This window comes from Aquarana catesbeiana, linkage group LG13 (assembly GCF_042186555.1).
Source record: "Aquarana catesbeiana isolate 2022-GZ linkage group LG13, ASM4218655v1, whole genome shotgun sequence".
Lineage (NCBI taxonomy): Eukaryota > Metazoa > Chordata > Amphibia > Anura > Ranidae > Aquarana > Aquarana catesbeiana.
The window spans coordinates 172,846,847-172,872,306 of record NC_133336.1 but is presented as its reverse complement, the minus strand read 5'-3'; the positions used below and the strand labels follow the sequence as shown (position 1 = coordinate 172,872,306).

Here is a 25,460-nt window from a genome sequence, read left to right as displayed (position 1 = left end):
ACACTATAGGCTAAGCCATTTGATGACTTATTCAGCTTGAGCTATTGACCTTTGTAAACAGGCTTTTTTCAATACCATGGTTATGAGAAACTGCAATGTCTCTGAAAAGCAGCCTAAAGATCCATATTCTGACTTAATGGAAGACTATTTAATACTCACATACAATATTTCTGTCAGAAACCATGAAATCAGACCGAGACAGAAGTACAGTTAAATCACACTTGTTTAATAATAAAAGTGAAAAGAACAAACGTAGTCAAAACATAGCCAAAGTTCAGTAACCGGAACGGATAGTCAGCCAAGCAGAAGTCAGGGATCTAAGTAGTGGAACAGCAAACAGGATCTGGAGCCAGAAGTGATGTCAGCAAAGCCAGTCTTTAAACAGGAACAAAGGAGATAGTTTCTTGTGATGTGACCAAGGCAAAGGCAGAGCTCCTCTGAACTGGATGGCTTAAGCAGGCAGGACTGACGAGCAGGACCATCAACAGCTGGGTAACTGTGGGGAGAGATGGGAGCTGCCAACAGCTGAGCGGCCAGCTCAGAGAAGGAAGGGCTGAGCTCAGCCCTGACAATTTCATGTTTACCTGAATTGAAAAAAAAAATACAACTGTGTTTAACTTTTTTTTTTTGTCCTGACTATTATAAATAAAATACTTACAGAATCACAACACATTTCCTTTAAAAGTTTCAAGATTTCTAAAACGTGGTTCTACTTAATTTTTAATTCTCTGGCTCAAGCAATAGCCGCATGTTGGCATTTCTAATTCTCCAGCCCAAGGAAAAGCCGCATGTTGGCATTTGTCTGTATATTTGTCTATGTCGTTTCCTCTACATCTCTACTGTACCTGTCAGTATTTGTAATGTATCTCTCTGCCAGTCTGTTTGTCTATATATCTTGCTTTAACTGTGTACTTGTCTATGTACCCAAGGATTTATTCTGCTAAGAAAGAGTGGCATAGTAAAGGCTGTTTGTTTGCCTTCCTCTGGATAAACACAAAAGAGATCTGCAGAAGGTCAGAGCTTTGTGTCATTATTCAGCCTTCACTCTTGACAGCTGCTTTTCAAACCCTGTAACGTTAAAGGGAACGAATCAGCTGAAAATTAGTTTAAAGGAGATCATCTACCAATATAGAGGAGTATATCTAAGCTATCAATTAAGTCTATGTGAATCTGTGATATATGTATTTATTCTGTCCCTGGATCCATTCATTCCCCAGAGAAACATAGTTGCTAGGGTCATGCTTTGCAATGTGCATTGTGTTAAGGCAAACCAACTCAATGCATCAAAATGGACTAATAATTGAGCAAGCACCTTTTTTGACACATCTGCAGTGCGCCACAGTGCACAAGCGTTAGAGGTGCCTTAGTGCATTGGTGTCTCATTGAAAATGAATGGCACCACAGTGCATGAATGCATTTATAGTGTGTTGCCATGCACTGCAGTTAACTGATGTCAGTAGGCCCTTAGGGTTTGCATATGTGGTGTGTTTTGTATTTGCCATGTGTTTGAGAAGCATGTTTGAATGATTTGAAACAGTGGCAGCAGGTGGTATATATATATATATATATATATATATATATATATATATATATATATTTTTTTTTTTTTGGGGGGGGGCAGCAATTGATGCACCCAAAGCCACCCCCCCCCATCCCAGTGGCTCCGGGCTTCCCCTGGCCGTGCGTCTCCTCATTCCTCTCCTCCATGCGTCTCCTTCCTCCTCCTCCTAGGTGGCCAATCGGATCGCCTCTTCCTTTGGCCAGTCGGATGACCCGCTTCCTGATTGGCCAGGAGGAGAATCAGTATGATATTAGCGAATACTTATTCGCTATTGTCACACAAGTGGGTGTGCACTGCGCCCCGAGCCCACCCTTTTTTGAAGTCTATTAACCACTTCAATACCAGGCACTTAGACACCTTCCTGCCCAGGCCAATTTTCAGCTTTCAGCGCTGTCGCAAATTGAAATACAATTGCGCGGCCATGCTACACTGTACCCAAACAAATTTTTATAATTTTGTTCCCACAAATAGAGCTTTATTTTGGTGGTATTTGATCACCTCTGCGGTTTTTATTTTTTGCGCAACAAATAAAAATAGACCGAAAATTTTGAAAAAAAAACAAGTTTTTCTTTCTTTCTGTTAAAAATTTTTGTAAATAAGTATGTTTACTTCTTCAATGACGGCACTGATATGGCTGCACTGACGGGCACTGATAAGGTGGCACTGATGGGCACTGATAGGCGGCACTGATGGACACTGATAGGTGGCACTAATGGGCACTGATAGGTGGTACTGGTATGCGGCACTGATGGGCACTCATAGGCGGCACTAATGGGGACTCATAGGCGGCACTGATGGGTACTTATGGGTGGCACTGATAGGTGGCATGGATGGGCACTGATGGGCACTGATAGGTGGCACAGATGGACAATGATGGGTGGCACTGTTGACACTGATTGGTGGCACTGATGACATTGATGGGTGGCATTGCTGGGCATCACTGCTTTATAATGGTGCCAATCAGTGCCCATGTGTGGGCACTGGTGGGCACAGACTGGGCACATGTGGATGGCCATGGGTTACATACCTGGCCATCCACATGTTGCCCGCTTCCCTGGTGGTCCTGGCGGCTTCCCTGGTGATCTAGTGCGGGCATCCGAGGGGGGGCTGCGCTGATAAACAATCAGCGCAGACCCTCCTGTCAGGAGAGCTGCCTCTGGCTCTAATCACGTGCTTAAAAAAAAAAAAAACCCATTGGAATCCAATGCACCGGCGCCCCGCATGTAAATTAGAGGGCCAGATGCGTGGCACCTAGCAACACCCCTGCCCGCAGCCCTTACGAAGGTATTGCTACACATAATATCTAGGCAGCTCAGTATCACAATATGGAGAGTGTCTAGTAAAATGCCTCTCCAATCCTATGGAATGCCCTACCCCAATCTGTCCGCTTATCTCCTACTTTTCTAGCTTTTAGACAATCCCTGAAAACTCTTCTCTTCAGAGAAGCCTACCCTACCCACACCTAACAACTGTATTTTCATTTTTTCCATCAGCTCATCCCCCACACTTATTACCTTTTGTTTCCACTTGACCCTCCCTTCTAGATTGTAAGCTCTAATGAGCAGGGCCCTCTGATCCCTCCTGTATTGATTTGTATTGTAAGTGTACTGTCTGCCCTCATGTTGTAAAGTGCTGCGCAAACTGTTGGCGCTATATAAATCCTGTATAATAATAATAATAATAATAGAGGGGGCAGCACCTCTGCGCCCCATATGGATGGGCTGCCACTGGTTTGGCATGAAGTGTTTCAGTTCTGATTTGGATTCTGTAGTGTGACATGCGTCGTGTTTTTGTAAATACAGCATGTCCTGTTATGCTTTGCTTTCTTGCTCTCCACATTGCTTTTTATCTGTGATCACAATTTTATTGTATGCTGGTTTTTATGAAAATAAACACCCGATTTGTTTTTGATCTGCACCATCCGGAGCCTTCTTCTTTTTTACATATTTTCATCATGAGCCTGCTGGATCCATCCATCTGGCCATCATTGGCCCAAGGGCCGGCTCTCCTGTGGTAACCGTATTGGAGAAGTACTGACCCCCGAGGACACTGGTGTCTGTTCCAGTCTTTTTGCTGACTACTCCAGGACACTTTGAACCATTCCTGTTACATTTTCCGCTATTCATGCTCATTTGATCTGGTGTCGCTGACATACAGGTCCACCGGATTTGGTAAGGGTACCCATTTACTTTCTTCTGTGATATCTGCTGTCAACAGTATACCTGGTGTTCCTGACTCCCTGTATGAAGACATTCTCAGTCTGATGTGCTCTTGGCCCCTATATGAATTATTCTTCACTTGTGGTTTATTCACCACCCTTTGGGACTGACCCACTTGAGATTTATCACTCACTACTGTATATATTGTATTGGTACTTATTTACTTGTTGATTGCATTTTTAATTCATATGTTTTTCCATATGTTTTTCACACTTTTACACAGTTTTTTGCACTGTTTTCATTAGCACTGCATTTCTACTCATTTCTGCTTCGTCCTTAGATTTTTACAAGATAGAGCAATAATTTTTCGTGATTATAGTTATTTTCAGTTATGCCCAATGAAGCTTTGATTTGACACTTACAGTTACCTGAATAAAATCAAGATCCTTATCCTTGTGCTAACGCTTCGTGAACCGAACCTATAGTACCTTGCACCCACTATATGTTGACGTACCCATATCCCTTTATTACACACTCAACAGTTGTATGCATTCTACTACAATTGTTGCTCAATCTCTGTACAGATCCATTGGGTTTACCATCAGCTATGCAGTGTAAGGCATCGTGCAAACGATAAGAAAATCAGAAGGGAAAATTCATGAGACAAGCTGTCTGTGGATTTTCGGATCGTTAGTATGGTGCTTTCGACAGCCGATTTGACTTTTTCGTCAGACAAAAGCTGGATGTGCAGGCTCAAACAAATGGCCCCTGCCCCCATCTATAACTGGCCTTCACAGCAAGAAGCACATGGAAGGGCTATCACATGAAAGACAAAAACAGAACATTCCATAGCTCAACTCACCAACCAGACTGGTTGGTGAGTTGAGCTATGAATGTTCTGTTTTTGTCTTTGGATGTGCAGGCTATAAAATTTTTGTCGGATGTGAACTCAACATCTGATTTTTGGATGGTCAGTACAGAAATTGTCACACTAAAGTCGAAAGTACAAACACGCATCGGAATCAAGGAACGAGCCGGAAGAGTTGGGTCTTGTAAACTACTGTTCGAAATCTAGAATTAATATTCGTGACGCGGCAATTGATGAAATGTCGAAATGCAGCGCACATTCTCATCTTCTTTAATGGGATAATAATGAAGCTGCTTTGCTGGTGATACTGATGTAGTTATGCCAAAGGTATTTTAAAAGGCATTTGTTTTGTACGATCTGAAAATCGCGAATCAACGCTCACCAAACTTCTACTAACATGAAATTAGCAGAAGGGGCCCAAAGGGTGGCGCTTGAGAAATGAGCTTCCTCTATATACTCTCATAGTACGTCACTATGTTCGTGTTTGTCAAACGACAATTTGTGGATAGTTAGTATGCTAGACAAAATCCTGCACACGCGCTTTTGACAAAAATCAGACGACCGGTCGTACAACAATCGAACCTTGTGTACGAAGCCTAAGGGTCTGGCAAAACAATCCATTCAATTTATATATACAGTAGTCGTTGGTTAATGTAAAGGAGAGCATGCAATCATATTGTAATACACGTGGCTAGTTCTACAATCCATCCATGTTCCGTCTTGTCTAATCAATGTTTGATACAACCTCATCCACATTTTAATAATGAGTTGGATCTTGCTTGAGCAAAAGATTTTTTTATAATGCTTTGTAAATGTAGAATCAGATTTAAACATGTGTGCACAGTTGTCTGTGAGTAAAGTCATTTAACCATTTAAGAATTAAGCCTATTTCTGACACTTGTTGCTTACAAGTTAAAATCAGTATTTTTTGCTAGAAAATTACTTAGAACCCCCAAATATTATAGATATATTTTAAGCATAGACTCTGGAGAATAAAATGGCGGTCATTACAGTATTTTATGTCACACGGTATTTGCACAGCAATCTTTCAAACGCATTTTTTTTTGGAAAAAAACACTTCACTGAATTAAAAAATTAAAAACTAAACAGTAAAGTTAGCCCAATTTTTTTGTATAATGTGAAAGTTGATGTTATGCCGAGTAAATAGATGTTACGCTTTAAAATTGCGCACACTCGTGGAATGGCGACAAACTACGGTACTTAAAAATCTCCATAGGCGACGCTTTAAAAATATTTAAGGGTTACTAGTTTAAAGTTACAGAGGAGGTCTTTTACTATAATTGTTCTTGCTCTGCCGATCGCGGCAATACCTCACATGTGTGATTTGAACACTGTTTACATTTACAGGAGCGACATATGTATATGTTTTCTTTGGTGTGCGAGCTCGTGGGGACGGGGGCATTTAAAAAAAATAAATAAAATTCTCCTATTTATTTTATTTTTTAATTTTTTTTACACTGTCCCTTTTATAAAAAAAATCCCAAATCCCTCATTTGCACTTAAAACTATTCAAAACAACAAAATCAGCATTTTTGAATACTATTGATTTTTTAAAATCAATGCCATTGGCAGCCAAGTAAACCGGAAGTGACGTTGCTTCCGGGTTACTTCATTGGAGACCCAATCAAAGCCAATCCCAGCTCTGTGCAGGACTCCGGCCAGCCGGCGGGGATGTGCTGGCTGGTCGCTCAGGTCTTCCAGTGGGACGTGAGACCCGGGCGGAGCAGCCGAAGGTGGTGAGGGGACGCTCCTTGTGATAACAGCTGAGTGGCTGCTGAGCCACATCGGTTGTTATCAGGAAGCATCAGGAAGCCGACCACCAGCTCTATAGAACGGTATCGGGGTGAAGTCTGCAGCAGTACAACCACTTCCTCAAAGTGATGTACAGGTACGTCAATTTGCGGGAAGTGGTTAAGGACACCATTTAAATTATATATATATTTTATTAAACACATACAGTACCTTGAAAAAGTATTCATACCCATTGAAATATTCCACATTTTGTCCTGTTACAACCAAAACCTTAATGTATTTTATTTGATAGACCAACACAAAGTGGCACATAATTGTGAAGTGGAAGGAAAATGATAAATGGTTTTCAATTTTTTTTACAAATAAATACGTGAAAAGTGTGGCGTGCATTTGTATTCAGCCCCCTTTACTCTGATACCCCTAACTTAAATCTAGTGGAACCAATTGCCTTTATAAGTCACCTAATTAGTGAATAGAGTCCACCTGTGTGTAATTTAATCTCAGTATAAATACAGCTGCTCTGTGAAGTCCTCAGAGGTTTGTTAGAGAACCTTTGTGAACAAACAGCATCATGAAGGCCAAGGAACACACCAGACAAGTCAGAGATAAAGTTTTGGAGAAGTTTAAAGCAGGGTTAGGTCATAAAAAAAATATCCCAAGCTTTGAACAAATGGAAAGAGTATGGCATAACTTCAAATCTACCAAGACATGGCAGTCTACCTAAAGGGAAGCAAGGGGAGCATTAATCAGAGAAGCAGCCAAAAGGCCGTGGTAACTTTAGGGGTGCTGCAGAGATAGCTCAGGTGGGAGAATCTGTCCACAGGACAACTATTAGTCGTGCACTTCACAAATATGGCCTTTATGGGAGAGTGGCAAGAAGAAAGCCACTGTTAAAAGAAAGCCATAAGAAGTCCTGTTTGCAGTTAGCGAGAAGCCATGTGGGGGACACAGAAAACATGTGGAAGAAGGTGGCTTAAAGCAAAATACTATGTGTGGTGGAAAACTAACACAGCACGTCACCCTGAACACACCATCCTCACTGTGAAACATGGTGGTGGCAGCATCATGTTGTGGGGATGCTTCAGCAGGGAAGCTGATCAGAGTTGATGGGAAGATGGATGGAGCCAAATACAGGGCAGACTTAGAAGAGAACCTGTTAAAGTTTGCAAAAGACTTGAGACTGGGGCGGAGGTTCAGGTTCCAGCAGGACAAGGGCCCTAAACATTCAGCCAGAGCTACAATGGAATGGTTTAGATCAAAGCATTTTCATGTGTTAGAATGGCCCAGTCAAAGTCCAGACCTAAATCCAATTGAGAATCTGTGGCAAGACTTGAAAATTGCTGTTTACAGAGGCTCTCCATCCAATCTGACAGAGCTTGAGCTATTTTGCAAAGAAGAATGGGCAAAGATGTCACTCTCTAGATGTGCAAAGCTGGTAGCGACATCCCTAAAAAGACTTGCAGCTGAGTGAAAGGTGGTTCTACAAAAGTATTGACCTAGGAGGCCTGAATACAAATGCACACCACACTTTTCACATATTTATTTGTAGAAAATAAAAATAAAAGCCATTTATAATTTTCCTTCCACTTCACAGATATGTTCCACTTTGTGTTGGTTCATCATAAAAAATCCCAATAAAATACATTTAAGGTTTTGGTTGTAACATGACAAAATGTGGAAAATTTCAAGGTGTATTGTGAAGGAATGTGATGTAGATAATAATAATAGTAATCTGAAAATGTCTATTTTCTTATGTGCATACATATTTTTCTCCTTACTCATTATATAAGTATACAGGTTTGCTCTGTTCCTATATTTTCTCAAGATGGCGGGTACCCCCTACATCCCACACATCAGAAGAACGCGGAACAAGATAAAACCAAAGATCAGCCAGACCTCGTTATGAAAATTCTCCATCTTCTTTATCTTCTTAACCAATGAGATGTACCTATTAGACTAACATAGCAATGACGTATTTGTGTGTATAAAACATTAACACCGCCTTGAATAAATTAGAAGTGAAACAAGTAATAGCGCTGAGCGTGTCTCAGAGTGTTTACTTTTATATGCATGCATATCAACACTTTTCAAATTAGAGACAGCAGCAGATAACCTTGGGCTCGATTGGAGCTCTTAATCATTTCCATAACAGATGGTGCCGAAACCCGGGACCTCAGGCTACAGTCGGAGCTATACCGCGATAAGCATTCGGGCGTTAACTGATTGATGAGACGGGGTTTGCGCAGCCCTAACAGTACCGGTGAGTTTGATTAATATTCTTACCACTGTACGACTCTCTTATCTTTCGGTTGACGGCTGGATTCTGTCGGTATGCTGAGACTGTCTTAGAGGCAGGTATTTCCTCGCCTGAGGTTGTTTTAACGAACCTGCCAATGGGTTTCTGCTGACTGTATTTTTTGTTCACTGTCTGCCATTCTTTGGGCTACGAAGCTCAGCAGTCTAAGGGTGCTACATGTGTGAATGGGTAGTCTCATCGCCAGATGAGCTTTCGGCCTCTGGCATGAGATTGTTTCCCGTGTGGCAAACGTTATAGACGGGTTACTCTAGGTTCGACGAACCTTTGAGGGGAATTTCAGCTGCTGGCTTTGCAGCCTGGAGTGCTACATGTGAGAATGGGTAGTCTCATCTCCAGATGAGCTTTCGGCCTCTGAGATGAGATTGTTTCCCTTGTAGCAAAACGTCTATAAACGTGTTTATTTTGCAAGGTGGTCTGCCCTTGTGGTTATTTTAGCCTGCTGAAATTTTGCAGTTCGAAGAGTGGCAGGTGTAATGTCCTGTCGTGATTGTATTTGTGGTTTATTGTTTGCTATACATGAGAGGGGGTGGGGACTGGTGAAAGTCAGAGGAGGGGGAGATGGGTCAGAACAATTCTAAACCGGAGAAAGGAATTTGCTGATAAGAACGCTGAGAAAAATATTAACTCCTTGGTTGTATGTATTCCCCTCTCAAGCCGTTAGTCGAGAAACAGAAAGTGATATTGTAAAGAAGGAAAGAAGAAGATGTTGAAATAGTTAACAAAAGTTATGTTGCTGAAGAAACAGGGAGAAAAATCCTGTGTGATAAAGAAAATTGGATAAAGGGAGTTAAGAAAGATGGCGATTGTATTATGTATGTGTATCACAGAGCTGATGATATGTTGGAACTTGAAACAAAGGAGGGGAGGGTCAGCACTGCCCTCCGTCTAACAACCACTCCTTTCTCACCACCCAAGCACAACCCACTGTGACAACTCAGCCCGGCGGCCATCTTAGTGCACCCATGCCTTCACTTTCTACCCAGTCCAGTGCACTTCCTGCCGGCGGCCATCTTGGTACACCCAGTAAGCTTAAACAGCCTGTACCCAGCCCTCCCTGTTTTAAACCAAGATGGTTCATACCACACACCTGTCTTCCCCAATACGGGAGCATCACATTCCCAGGCCGGATATGTTAATGATGAAGAAGCATCTGAGTGGGAAGCCCAACAGCAGGCAGCAAGGCCACCCACTGATTTAACCCCCAATCCGGCTCCAGACTCTCAGTTCCGAGAGGATCTCAAACACATGCTGGCAACCGTAAAGAACAGTGCCCCTTGCCAGACCCTGCCCCAACAACAGCTTCGGTTACCAGAAGGGGCACCAGTGATGTATGTCGCTTTTACTCTATCACAAGCAGCGGCCTTAGTGACAAGTCTGCCTGACCCAGAGAAGCAGCCAATTCCCTTCTACCACAGGATAGTGCAGATACAAGAAACTTACTCAGCTGCCTGGAGAGACTTGATCAGCCTATGCCAAATCAAAGCAGGATATGTCTTTTGGCCAGTCATGCAGATGGCCTTCAATGATGCCTGCCTGGCAAGTGCCACTTCCTACACCTCAAGCGTGGAGTTCTGTGCACAACTCCACGACTGGGCAAAGGAGAAGTTGACGGATCAGAAGACCACAATTCAAGATATTAGAAAGCTAAAAATAATAATGCGCCAACTAAAACAGAAAAAAAGCTGCCGACACAACAATCAGACTAATTGTAATGGAACTATAGGATAAATAAGTGTGGCGCTAAATAGTTATGTGCGTTATTGGGCAAAGCCTGACAGAATGGAAATCCGTGAGGACAACAGCTCAATAAAGTGTATTTAATGAAACACCAAATAACTTGTGTATAATACTAGTGAAAGTAATGTATAAATGAATAGGGGAATGTGTGAATAGATTAATCAAAAACTCTAGTGTGCGTTGGGGATCAACAATGGTAAGATCAACTCACTATAAATAGTGTGAAGAAGTAAGTGGAGAAATTCTTCCCCAAAATCTCAAATCAAAAAATGGTAAATTAAACAAAACTTGTGAGTAGTGTAGTGACACACATGAGAAATATAAAAACATGAAGCACCATAGCAACATACATTGCTGTCACGACCAAAAGTCCAGCAAATAATTATAGATAACTGGTATAACTGCAGTCCAATGATAAATAAAAAGATCTGTAGCTGTCAAGATGAATGGTAGAAAGGCCTCAAATCCGGGGATGGCGTCCACAGGATAAGGAGCCCTGCATATATATGGACGGGATAGGCAAAAATACCCTTACCGGCAATGGTGGACCCCTCGGCCAGCGGCCTGGGGGTCGAACAGGCTTAGGATAAGGAAGAGGGTTCCACAGCAGCTGGAGATGTTGGGGGGAATCCACGACACTCACCAACCGACCTCTCTGATTGTAACAACTCCCGGTCTCCGAGGGGTCAATCAAGAACTGCTTACAGGAAAAACCGCTTCCATAAACCGGATCTGGATCCTCAGAAAATGGGGTTCAAAAAGACCTCCCCATAGTGTGAATCCGCTTATTAAAAAGTATTTATTTGAAAATCAAGAGCTATACAGCACACCATGACCTAAACATCACAGTCAGGTATAAAACAATAAAAAGCGCTATAAAATGAAAGTGGCAAGACAGGCATAACCACCCGTCGCGTTTCGTCCTACGGGACTTCAACCGAGGTACCCCAGTTGAAGTCCCGTAGGACGAAACGCGTCGGGTGGTTATGCCTGTCTTGCCACTTTCATTTTATAGCGCTTTTTATTGTTTTATACCTGACTGTGATGTTTAGGTCATGGTGTGCTGTATAGCTCTTGATTTTCAAATAAATACTTTTTAATAAGCGGATTCACACTATGGGGAGGTCTTCTTTTTGAACCCCATTTTCTGAGGATCCAGATCCGGTTTATGGAAGCGGTTTTTCCTGTAAGCAGTTCTTGATTGACCCCTCGGAGACCGGGAGTTGTTACAATCAGAGAGGTCGGTTGGTGAGTGTCGTGGATTCCCCCCAACATCTCCAGCTGCTGTGGAACCCTCTTCCTTATCCTAAGCCTGTTCGACCCCCAGGCCGCTGGCCGAGGGGTCCACCATTGCCGGTAAGGGTATTTTTGCCTATCCCGTCCATATATATGCAGGGCTCCTTATCCTGTGGACGCCATCCCCGGATTTGAGGCCTTTCTACCATTCATCTTGACAGCTACAGATCTTTTTATTTATCATTGGACTGCAGTTATACCAGTTATCTATAATTATTTGCTGGACTTTTGGTCGTGACAGCAATGTATGTTGCTATGGTGCTTCATGTTTTTATATTTCTCATGTGTGTCACTACACTACTCACAAGTTTTGTTTAATTTATCATTTTTTGATTTGAGATTTTGGGGAAGAATTTCTCCACTTACTTCTTCTCACTATTTATAGTGAGTTGATCTTACCATTGTTGATCCCCAACGCACACTAGAGTTTTTGATTAATCTATTCACACATTCCCCTATTCATTTATACATTACTTTCACTAGTATTATACACAAGTTATTTGGTGTTTCATTAAATACACTTTATTGAGCTGTTGTCCTCACGGATTTCCATTCTGTCAGGCTTTGCCCAATAACGCACATAACTATTTAGCGCCACACTTATTTATCCTATAAATCCAAGATATTACACAAGATAAAGAGGAGTCTGTGAAGAAGTATCATGCTAGACTCATAAAGGCACACACACACATGTTATCAACTGCTTTTGTTTCAGGGCTCAGAGAGGATATCAGAAAAGGCCTGATGGTGGCCCGCCCTGAATACCATTCAATGAAAATGTCTGATTTATTGTTGGTGACCAGAGGTATAGAAAATCAAAAAGGTAAAAAAAAACAACTCCCCTCATGGTAACCCATGACGAAGATCCCGCCTACACTAGTCCACCACCACTGCTCAATACCAGGGAAAGGATCACCTGTTACAACTGTGGGAAACGGGGTCACTTCAGAAAATAATGCAGAGCCCCAAGATGTCCCAGACGAAAAACCTACCACTTTCCTCATTGACAGGGGTGCAGCCAAAAGTGTTTTGAGGGCGGTGAACCTGCCTAATAGTTCTTTCCTTTCCACTATTGATGTTTCCTGCGTAGGAATGGATGGGGTGCCCCGCTCCAGTCCACTTCCTGATTTGCTTGCCAGATTTATGGTGTCCTCTACATGTCCCTTGAATCTACTAGGAGCTGATGTGTTGCCCGGACTACAGGCCTCAATCAGGACACGCCTGAAGGGGGGGTGAAGTTACATACTCCCCTATCTTTAGAAGACTCATCTGCTTTGTGTTCTCAGCCTTTCCTGATGGCACTTAATGAAGAAAAAAAAAACTTCAAGTTCAATACTGCAGGAAGTACTTGACAGAATCCCTGCGTGCCTATGGTCCACAGGACCGGAAGACAACGGTCACTTAAAGGTGCCACCAGTTTCAGTCAAGCTAAAAGAGGGCGCATCATTGCCCCGGAAACCACAATAACCCCAAGAACAGAATCCTAAAAAGAGAACCAGGTACCTACTGTGGATGCCTTTGACTGCAAAATACCTCACAGAGGTGGACCTTACAAACGTTTTCTTCAGTGTCCACCCTCACCCCTCCTGCTGGTACCTTTTTGCATTCATCCACGGAAAGAAACGGCAACATACCTACACAGTTGTGCCACAAGGGGCACAGAACTTTCCAAGCCAGTTTGCAAAAGCTATGGCTATCATCCTTGACACATCACAAGAGGAACACCCGGAAGTGATTCTCTTCCAACATGTTGATGACCTTCTCTTTTGTGCAGCTGACTTACCCCCTGTTGAAGTCACCTCAGAAAGCCTGTTGTGCTATCTTGCCAACCAGGGCTGCAGAACCACAAAGCCCAAAATGCAGTGGTGCTCAACACCTGTCATTTTCCTTGGACTAATTTCCTAGTGCAGAGCATGGATTCCAGAAGCCTTCCTACTGATGCTCTGCAATCAGACCCCTTCCAGATGTCTCCTGAAGAAATATCTAAGTTTGAGGCCCTCAAGTGTGCCATCTCAGGCGCTAGGGCTCCCAGACTATGACAAAACGCTCAAGCTCTTTGTATCCGAACGTCTGGGACATGCTGCAGGTGTACTCACCCAATCACACGGCATCAGCCTACGCCCCATAGGATATTATTCCTGTCGGCTGGATGCGGTAGCAAGAGGAGGCCTATTGTGTCTGCGAGCTGGATTTGCTACACAAGCCTTGCTTGACAAAACTTTGAACTTGGTCCTCGGACACTGCCTCGTTCTGCTTGCTCCCCATGACGTTGTTGCCATATTCAACCAAGATCCAGCCAAAACACTTGTCCACTACCAGACACTTGAGACTCCTGTGTTCCCTCCTACTGGACAGCATTACTCTATTAAGTTGTCAAACACTGAACCCTACCACCCTTCTTCCACTTCTCGAGGAAGGAAAGGAGGAGGAGTAGAGTCTTGACTTGTTACCCCATGACCACACAGGACACGCGGTCACCACTAAAAACACTGTTCTACAAGCTGAAGCCTTACCACTGGTGATGTCTGCACAGGAGGCAGAGCTGTAAGCACTTACTACAGCATGTAAATGGGCAGAGGGAAAAAGAGCCAACATTCATATGGACTCAAGATATGCTTTCAACATTGCCCATGATTATGGTGTTATCTAGAACAGAGGATTCCTGATGGCTGCAGGAACACCTGTGAAAACTTGATTGATGCCTTGCTTCTCACAACCCAAGTGACTATTCTGAGTAAAGCACACGACAAAATGAACTCAAAGGAAGCTTAAGGCAATCATCGAGCCAATACAGCTGCCAAACAGACAGCTGGTGGTCCACGGGAAGTGGACAGCAGGGTGGTAGAAGAAGACCACCCCGTGCTTACCTTACAGACTTTCCCAGTGGACAGAGTTTATCTAAAAGAACTACAGGAAACAACAAGTGCGGATAAGAAGGAAAGCTGGAAACGGAGAGGAACAACTCTCAGAAATGGACTATTCGAGTGCAACAAGAAGCCTTGTCTACCCAGGAGTATGTACCCAGCCGTGGTGCAATGGGCACATGGAGCTGCCCACTTGACAAAGACTTCTATGAACTCTCTTATCAACAAGTGTTGCACCAAGAGTTACTCCACTTTTATGAACTCTCTTATCAACAAGTGTTGCACCAAGAGTTACTCCACTGACCGACAGCTTCTGCAGATCATGCATTATCTGCACCAAATGTAATCCAGGATGCACAGAAGAAGCACAGAAGAAGCACAGAAGAAGCACCTGGCAAAAGCCCTATACCCCATTCCAGAGGATGCAAATTGATCATTCTCAAGTGCCAAGAAGTGGCAGATTCGAATACGCCCTAGTGGAAGTGGTCATGACTGCCAGGACCACAGCTAAGAAACTACTGAGTGAGATAGTATGTAGATTTGGGGTCCCAGAGTTGATATTGAGAGATCAGGGACCAGCCCTAACAACAACCCTTACTAAAGAGATTTGGGCAGCACTGGGGGTTCAGTTGGCACTACACATCCCATACCACCCTCAAAGTAGCGGGAAGGTAGAAAGGATGAATGGGACACTAAAAACAGGATGTTAAAGATGGCCCAAGAGACTAACATGAGTTGGCCAGACAGTTAGCCCATTGCCCTGTTCAGTGTCAGACACACCCCCGCGGGAAACATGCCCTATACCCTTATGAAATTTTGTTTGGTTCAGCTCCCAGACTTGGTTGTTACTTTCCACAACAGTTACAGTTACAGTCTGATGTGTTGACTAATTATGTAACCACATTATCACGAGAATTAACCTGAATGCATGTCCAGGTGTTTTCTTCCATTCCAGATCCTGAATTAGATACAGGAACACACTAACTACTGTCTGGAGATCCTTGAGCCAAGTTATGATGGTCCATTCCAAGTTTTGCTGACCACAGCTACCTCAGTCAAGTTGGCCAGGAAGAACACCTGAATGCACGCTTATCACTGCAGGAGAGCGTGTTTTCGGGTGCTGCATATCCTTTTTCTGTTTGATCTAGGGGGGAGGGGCCCAGGAAGTGGCCATCACAAAAATGATAACATAATTACGTTTTAGTGTAACTCTTCAGGTACACATGTGACCACCTTTACCTTAGATTACTGTGACATAGTACCTTGTCCGTTTGACCCTTCATGGTGATGCCATTGGTACAGTGATATCCCTGACGGTAAGGACATATATGTATGCCACACAGTCAGAGGAGGAAGCGAACAGCTCTCTCCGGAAGCTTTGATCCTCATGTATACATACATGTCATAGGGGTTACAAGGGGGGTCCCTGATGAGTTTAAAGCCAGGGATCAGGTAAAAGCTGGTTTTGAGTCTTTGATCCCCATAACAACTGTCAGCAAGAATGTAGATTGGATTAACTACATGTCATGGTTATGCAATAGAGTTTGTCGATCAGCATACCTGTCTCCATGTGTTCATCTCTAGAGACCAGCTGACCCTCACCAGACTGCTTTTGTAACCTCTCCTCTAAGCATGGCCCCACCCCAGGCCCTATCAGGGAACCCTATATTAACCTGTGCAATGCAAGCCAGCAGTGCTGATCAACCATTGTGTGTTAGCCTCTGTGTGTACTTGCTGTGTTTCCTACATCTGATTCCGGTTACCGACCTTGGCTTGTACCTTACTTTCCTTGTTGTTCCAGTCTGCTGCCTCCTTCCTCTTCTCCTGTAGTGTGAGCGTGAGCTGTGAGACCCCGGGGGCTGCGACCTGGAGCCAGACTGCAGCGCAGTCCATCCTCACCACTAGAGGCTCTGGTGAACACCTGCTGGCTCTTAGACTCCGCGCCCTGGGGAATCTATGCTCTAGCTCCCAGTGGGATCTGTGTCAGTGATCCAGTAGACCTGATCCCTGAACCTCCCAGGGTTCAATCCGCAGCAGTCAGCCGTAGGGTCCACTACCTTGCGGTGCACTCCTGATCCCAACGGTGTGCATCTGTCACCCAGCCTCTAGGTGACCTGACACTACACATATTATAACCAACAGAGATTTGTAAATTACACTAAAGATGCCCTCCAGGGAATTGCTGACCAGTTAGCCCCCACTTCCTACATGACATTCCAGGACCGGATGGCCTTAGACATGGTGCTAGCTGGGAAAGGAGGTGTTTTGTAAAATCATAGCAAAAAAAAAACGGGAACCTGTTGTACATACATTCCTGATGATACTGGGCCAAATGGTAAGGTTACTCTAGCTATAAAGAAATTAGAAGATCTGTCACTGGAGTTGAAGAAGAACTCAGGTATCACAGACCCATGGGACCAATATTTTAGCTGGATGAGTGGGTGGCAGAAGGTGCTCACCCAGATACGGATAACGGTATTAATAATCCTGGTTCTTTTAGCCCTGATTGTATGCTGTATTCTACCTTTTGTAAAAAGTTAATGAACAAAGCTGTAGACAATAGCACACCTACATTTCTCCACCAAGAAGAAGAGGACCTCCTTATGATGGAAGATGACAAACCCTTCACTCCCTTACAGTCACTCCCTGTCCATAATCTCACAATCCTTTAGGGTTTTAGGGATAGATAGCGCCTGACTGCACCTCTCCAGCTGTATTGAGGAGGGAAGTGAACAGTTGCTGCCCAATTCTATATACAGCCTAAAAGAGTTGCTGAGGAGAAGGGCCAGGCCAAAATGGGACCTTTAGTATTAGGGACAGAAAAGAGAAAATAGTCATTTTAGGGGGGATTGTGAAGGAATGTGATGTAGATAATAATAATAGTAATCTGAAAATGTCTATTTTCTTATGTGCATACATATTTTTCTCCTTACTCATTATATAAGTATACAGGTTTGCTCTGTTCCTATATTTTCTCAAGATGGCGGGTACCCCCTACATCCCACACATCAGAAGAACGCGGAACAAGATAAAACCAAAGATCAGCCAGACCTCGTTATGAAAATTCTCCATCTTCTTTATCTTCTTAACCAATGAGATGTACCTATTAGACTAACATAGCAATGACGTATTTGTGTGTATAAAACATTAACACCGCCTTGAATAAATTAGAAGTGAAACAAGTAATAGCGCTGAGCGTGTCTCAGAGTGTTTACTTTTATATGCATGCATATCAACACTTTTCAAATTAGAGACAGCAGCAGATAACCTTGGGCTCGATTGGAGCTCTTAATCATTTCCATAACAGTATGAATACTTTTTCAAGGCACTGTGTGTGTATATATATATATATATATATATATATATATATATATATACACAGTATCTCACAAAAGTGAGTACACCCCTCACATTTTTGTAAATATATTATTACATTTTTTCATGTGACAACACTGAAGAAATGACACTTTGCTACAATGTAAAGTAGTGAGTGTACAGCTTGTATAACAGCGTAAACTTGCTACCCCCTCAAAATAACTCAAAACACAGCCATTAATGTCTAAACCGCTGGCAACAAAAGTGAGTACACCCCTAAGTGAAAATGTCCAAATTGGACCAATTAGCCATTTTCCCTCCCTGGAGTCATGTGACTCGTTAGTGTTACAAGGTCTAAGGTGTGTTAAATTTGGTGTTATCGCTCTCACTCTCTCATACTGGTCATTGGAAGTCCAACATGGCACCTCATGGCAAAGAACTCTCTGAGGATCTGAAAAAAAGAATTGTTGCTCTACATAAAGATGGCCTAGGCTATAAGAAGATTGCCAAGACCCTGAAACTGAGCTGCAGCAAGGTGGCCAAGACCATACAGTGGTTTAACAGGACAGGTTCCACTCAGAACAGGCCTTGCCATGGTCGACAAAAGAAGTTGAGTGCACGTGCTCAGCGTCATATCCAGAGGTTGTCTTTGGGAAATAAATGTATGAGTGCTGCCAGCATTGCTGCAGAGGTTAAAGGGGTGGGGGGTCAGCCTGTCAGTGCTCAGACCATACACCTCACACTGCATCAAATTCTTCTGCATGGCTGTTGTCCCAGAAGGAAGCCTCTTCTAAAGATGATGCACAAGAAAGCCCGCAAACAGAAGACAAGCAGACTAAGGACAGGACATGGATTACTGGAACTATGTCCTGTGGTCTGATGAGACCAAGATAAACTTATTTGGTTCAGATGGTCTGGGGCTGCCGGCACTGGGGAGCTACAGTTCATTGAGGGAACCATGAATGCCAACATGTACTGTGACATACTAAAGCAGAGCATGATCCCCTCCCCTTGGAGACTGGGCCGCAGGGCAGTATTCCAACATAACGACCCCAAACACACCTCCAAGACGACCACTGCCTTACTAAAGAAGCTGAGGGTAAAGGTGATGGACTGGCCAAGCATGTCTCCAGACCTAAACCCTATTGAGCATCTGTGGGGCATCCTCAAACAGAAGGTGGAGGAGTGCAAGGTCTCTAACATCCACCAGCTCCGTGATGTCATCATGGAGGAGTGGAAGAGGACTCCAGTGGTAACCGGTGAAGCTCTGGTGAACTCCATGCCCAAGAGGGTTAAGGCAGTGCTGGAAAATAATGGTGGCCACACAAAATATTGACACTTTGGGCCCAATTTGGACATTTTCACTTAGGGGTGTACTCACTTTTGTTGCCAGCAGTTTAGACATTAATGGCTGTGTTGAGTTATTTTGAGGGGACAGCAAATTTACACTGTTATACAAGCGGTACACACACTACTTTACATTGTAGCAAAGTGTCATTTCTTGGGTGTTGTCACATGAAAAGATATAATAAAATGTTTACAAAAATGTGAGGGGTGTACTCACTTTTGTGAAATACTGTGTGTATATATATATATATATATATATATATATATATATATAATTTATATAATTTTTTTGTGTCTATGTGTATATAAATGCATTTTTTGTGTTGCTATTTACAGCAGATGCATTCATCTACATGCTGGTTTTCCCCCTGGTCCATTGTATAATGCACAGAATGACTTATTCATATATACATAATGGAGGCTTGGACTGTCCTTTCTTCTATTAGGTTCACGGCCCCAGCTAGGGGCTGAGAAATCAATGTTCTTTTTAAGCTTCCTTCCTCTCACACTTAGATAATTTTTTGTCAGAAATGATATCACTCTCTGGTGAATAAAACATGTATCCCAAACCCACAGCTCACTGTGTCATCAGGCAGAGGAGTGAGAGGACCTTTTGCGTAAAAAAAAAAAAAAAAAGGTGAATGGTTAAATCACAGCACAACACAAAGTGCAGCCAGTCAGAATTCATTACTTATGCTTTCAGCATTATGTAAAAAAAAAAAACTCGACATTAATTAGCGTTGTTAAATAACAGTGGAGTCATGAGTTCTTATCAGTCAATAAAATATAATTTAATGCAATTAAGCTTATTTACAATAGAAGTAGAGGCTGCTTACTTAGGTGAAGCTTCTCCTGCTTACTAAGACAAGGGAACATTCATTTTGCAAAGTAAATATTCTCTTTGATAACTGGACAACTTCTACTCCTCAGTTATCCCAAGGAAATTGAGTAGTTGACTTTAACCATATGCACTGATCAACATGAGAAGATATATTGGGGTTGATTTAAATATCCAACCCCATTGAATCCAGTAGGGTCTCAGTCTGGTTGTGGTGCATTAAATGGAAAAAATGCAGCGCTTAAATATATTGAGCTGTGAAAAAGTATAAAACTGTGAAATATTGTGTATCAACAATACTAAAAAATTGATATAATAAAGTCCACCACGTGAATTATGGCATCAAAAGTCAATGGAACAACATTTCTAAGGGCAAATAACACCAATGGAGACATGGTGAGAAGGAATGTTGAAAAGGAGAAAAATCTTGTGAGGAGACCGCCACCAATTGCATGAAGGCTTACCAGAGATGGTGGACTTAAAGGTGCATATACCTCTTAAGTCAACCAGGCTTGTAGTGATAAACACTATGTGCGATATGGAACCGTCAACGATCCAGATAACCACGATCACAATAGGGACTATGAACAGTACTGGTCAGCAGAATGTTCTCATGAGCGGGCAAAAATGGTTCAGATGGAGAGAGGGACGGCCAGAGGAGATTCACAAACCCACACGTTAAAACCAAGAAATGAAACAAAGTTCCACATAGTGCAATATCGTTTTGTGAATGTTTTAATAAAAGAAAGGTAAATTGAACACTCACATTTCAGAAGCAGTCAAAAGCTGAATGGACATACAAAGGCGCAGTAGTGATGGCAGTACTCGAACTGACGCGTTTCGCCTGAATAGACATCATCTGGGGTGTCTGCATGGTTGTGGTGCATTGCAAGTAAAGGTAATATGCTGTCCATTGACATGAGATGATGGTCTGCTGATCTGATCAAATTTGGCTTTGTCTAGTGGCCTGCATAGGAATAAAAATAGGATAAGTTTGCAAGCAGGAGTTAGTGTTCCTTTGTGTGAGATCCCTCCCCTAGGTGGGTATAGAGGGTGAAGCTAGTATGTCCTATATAAGGCCGGCCATACACGTTTAGAATCTCGGCCAGTTCAACAGGAACCAGCTGGGATTCGAACCGTTGATGGGCAGGCTGAATGTACCAAGTTGATCGATCGACAAGCCTGCCGAATGCGGTTGCTATTATCGCAAGCAGCTGCTATAGTCGCTAGCGATAATCACTGTCTTTGCACACACATGAACTTTAATGGCATCCCAGTCTTAGTCCATAGGGTTCAATATTGAGTTGGCCCACCCTTTGAAGCTATAACAGCTTCAACTCTTCTGGGAAGGCTGTCCACAAGGTTTACAGTTTTCTAGAGTTTCTTGATTGTTTGAAACACTTGTGATTTTCTATTTTTCATTGTTAGGAATTATAATGCTGCTTTGTAATGTGGACGTGTTTGCCAGAAGACTCTTCATTTACACGTCTCTTTAGTTATTAATATAGAAACAATATGCTGCATAAAATCCAATTAAAAAAAAAAAAAATAACCCTGTGAATGAAATGAAAACATCAGCGCTCCCTTGGAGACCAGAACACTCCTGGTCTGGTGTTTAGTTTAAAAATTTCAACTTTCAGCTGTGAAATTTTGGATATTTGCCTGCAGGGTGAGCTTCCCTATTGACTAGAAAGGCTTATCACCATTCCCATAACAAAAGCCATAGCAGCTGATGAGGTTGCAAAAGGGGCCTGAAGGTGGGGAAGGCCCATTAGGGAATAAAATTAAACATAGAAAATCTACACTATATTGTCAAAAGTATTGGGATGCCTGCCTTTACACGCACATGAACTTTAATGGTATCCCAGTATTAGTCCATAGGATTCAATATTGAGTTGGCCCACCCTTTGCAGCTATAACAGCTTCAACTCTTCTGGGAAGGCTGTCCATAAGGTATAGGAGTGTTTCTGTGGGAATGTTTGACCATTCTTCCAGAAGCACAGTTGTGAGGTCAGGCACTGATGTGGATGAGAAGACCTGGCTCGCAGTCTCCACTCTAATTCACCCCAAAGGTGTTCTTTCAGGTTGAGGTCAGGACTCTGTGCAGGCCAGTCAAGTTCCTCCACCCAAACTCGCTCATCCATGTCTTTATGGACTTTGCTTTGTGCACTGGTCCAAATCATTTTGTATAGGGGGAATTATGGTGTGGGGTTGTTTTTTGGGGGTTGGGCTTGGCCCCTTAGTTCCAGTGAAGGAAACTCTTAAGGTGTCAGCATACCAAGACATTTTGGACAATTTCATGCTCCCAACTTTGTGGGAACAGTTTGAGGATGTCTCCTTCCTGTTCCAACATGACTGCGCACCAGTGAACAAAGCAAGGTCCATAAAGACATGGATGAGCGAGTTGGAGGAACTTGACTGGCCTGCACAGAGTCCTGAACTCAACCAGACAGAACACCTTTGTGATGAATTAGAGTGAAGACTGTGAGCCATGCCTTCTCGTCCAACATCAGTACTTGACCTCACAGACGTGCTTCTGGAAGAATGGTCAAACATTCCCATAGACACACTCCTAAACCTTGTGGACAGCCTTCCCAGAAGAGCTGAAGCTGATAGCTGCAAAGGGTGGGCCAACTCAATATTGAACTCCACGGACTAAGACTGGGATGCCATTAAAGTTCATGTGCGCGTAAAGGCAGACATACCAATACTTTTGGTAATATAGTTTATATGTCGGGTCTGGAAGTGTGGAGATGAAGGTGGTGATGTAAAGGACTGTACATTGTGTTTCTGTCACAGTAAAATCGTTAAGACTTTTTGTTTCACACCAATGCCTTTGGCTGTGGGTGCAGAATCGCAGTGACTCCCACAAACACACGCAGGTTGCTGTGTTGAAATTGCATGGGGCTGCCATTCATTCTGAATATCACCCTCTCCCCACGCATGTAAAATCGCAGTGCAGGAACCGCAGGGAAATCACACAGTCAAAATGACCATGTTGGGTACGTTTTGAAAAAAGTGCATGCACCTTCTTCTGCGGGAAATGCAGACACGGGAGCCCATTAAATTGAATAGGCTGCCGTGCCTGCACAAACGCGGCCCGCAGAAACGGTATAATGTGAACCTAGGATAAAAGACTGAACATGTGGTCAATCCTTATTCTGAAGAAGGGCCTCAGGAAAGGAGAATGTGAGTGGCCTAAGATGGAGGAATTTCTCCCTGTAACAGGTCTGTGTGTATCCTATCTCATCCCTAGCAGGAGGACAATGGGAGGGGCCCTGGGCCACCATGGCCATTGCTGGTGACCAATTCGGGGGCTGCCAACAAGTTATAAAATGTTGCCATATTGCAAGCCAAACCATTTCCAAACCTACAAAAATAGTAATAGACAATGCGGTGCTACTCCAAATCAATAAAGTGACCGTAAAGTGTTAGTGCAAGACACCCGATTATACATAAAGTGGGCAAAGAGGCTCGAAATAGTATCCATGTGAATAAACTGTGCAAAAAACACACAAACAAAAAAACCTGCCAGGTGAAAATAATAAAAAAAAAAATGCACCCCCTAGGGCTTAGAAATACACTGTAAACATGTGTATGTGCACTAATAATGTAGTCCCCCTCTATGAATACTATAAAGATACAGAGGAATTGTGAGAAAAGCCTCAACCCTCTTTCTGCCCAGGCCAATTTTCGACTTTAATCGCTGTCACATTTTGAATGACAATTGCGTGGCCATGAAACACTGTACCCATATGACATTTTTATAGTTTTTATACAAATAGAGTTTTTTTTTTATTTTTTACTAAACAAACGAAAGGCTGAAATAAAAAGTAAAAATAAAAAATTTTTTCATAGTTTTGAAATTTTGCAAACAGGTAATTTTTCTTCTTCACTGATGTGCGCTGATGAGGCTGCACTGATGGGCACTGATTTGGCAGTACTGGTGGGCACTGATAGGCAGCACTGATAGGTGCAACTGATGTGCACTGATAGGCAGCACTGATAGGTGCAACTGATGAGGAGGCACTGATTGGCAGTACTGGTGGGCATTGTTGGGACTACACTGATAATCAGTGCCGATGTACCTTTAACACAAGGCAGTTAGCGGCTCTCTTCTTTACTCCTCATGCTGTCAGCTCGAGGAAAGAAAAGCTGATAACGGCTTGTGTTTACCACGTGCTCAGCTGTGTCCAATGACAGCTGATCACAGGATGTAAAGGGCAGCTGTGATTGGCCCTTTACCCTGATCTGTGATCAGCCCAATCAGGGGAAGACGTCCATGTATGCCCTCCCGGAAAAGTAAGCCAGGGCTGTAGCTGTCTTTCGGCTATAGCGCGGGCAGGATGTGGTTAAAAAACAACAATGTGCACAAAAAAGATAATATAACAGTAATGGTGTCACCCTACTAAAATAAATATAATCAGTGTCCATACCTATACCCTATAAATCTGAGCAACCGTTCACATATATATTAAGTGTGTGCTTGATAAAATGCACTTCTCCTGTAAGCCACATGCAGTGACTGGATGCTGTTTATAACACCATGTGACTCCTTCACCAGTGTGGGTGGCAGCTCAGCTCAAAGATTGGACCTAATAGATATAGGTCTAATGCGCATCACCCTTTTTGAGTGGGACCAACTCATATCCTGATAATCCTCCACTGGATACTTCTCTAGGGTAAGGCTCAGAAGGTCAGCTGGTGTGTTAAACTCCACTCCTTATAGGTTAGGTGCATGTGCTCAAAGGAACAAAATAGGAACCATCATCGCACGAGAAAACCATAAAAACTTGCAAAAGACTCATTAAAAGCTTCTTAAAATGCACTCACGTTTGAGTGTGCACATATTGGTGCATAGAGATAAAAGCATGTGCAGGTGGGCTCTGGCTCCTTAAGAAGCATAAAACATTGGCACACACTGTCCTGGAATCTGGCACTTCCGGTGACGTGATGACGTCATTGGCTCCGTCATTGTCTTTTACTATTTTCTGTGATTACATTTTATGTGAGTAGTACACATGTTAATGCTGGCAGCCACTCATTAGATATTAAATATTAGATATTAAACTAGGAAGTCCTGTTTATTTAGTACATTTCCAAATCTGGATGAATTCCCTTTTGCCTCCCGCCTCCATAGCATATACATGAACACTTTGGCAACCCAAGCATTTATGTCTACACTTAAACATGAATCTAAATCGTCAAGCACAATTACAATGTTCTCTGATGTTTCAGCCTTAGGGAGCTGGAAAGCTTGAGGACATTGGAATGTGCAATACTGTCTACTCGCAGTGAAGTCAGTAGCAGGTTGTTGGCAAGTGCATGATGGATTCTTTCAGATATAGGCCCATTTTAACCACTTGTCGACTGCACTATAGCCAA

General features: G+C 43.0%; 1 long non-coding RNA gene across 1 annotated transcript in view; it reads right to left on the bottom strand.

The window, feature by feature from the left end:
• Window positions 1-205: 205 nt before the first annotated feature.
• LOC141117638 (uncharacterized) overlaps window positions 206-25,460 on the bottom strand; it is a 184,545-nt gene continuing 159,290 nt past the window's right edge. Inside the window, exons 2-3 of the long non-coding RNA XR_012237189.1 lie at window positions 20,842-21,042; window positions 206-584 (exon numbers count right to left, since the gene is read on the bottom strand). This is a non-coding gene — a long non-coding RNA (uncharacterized lncRNA). The remainder of the gene's footprint in view (window positions 585-20,841; window positions 21,043-25,460) is intronic.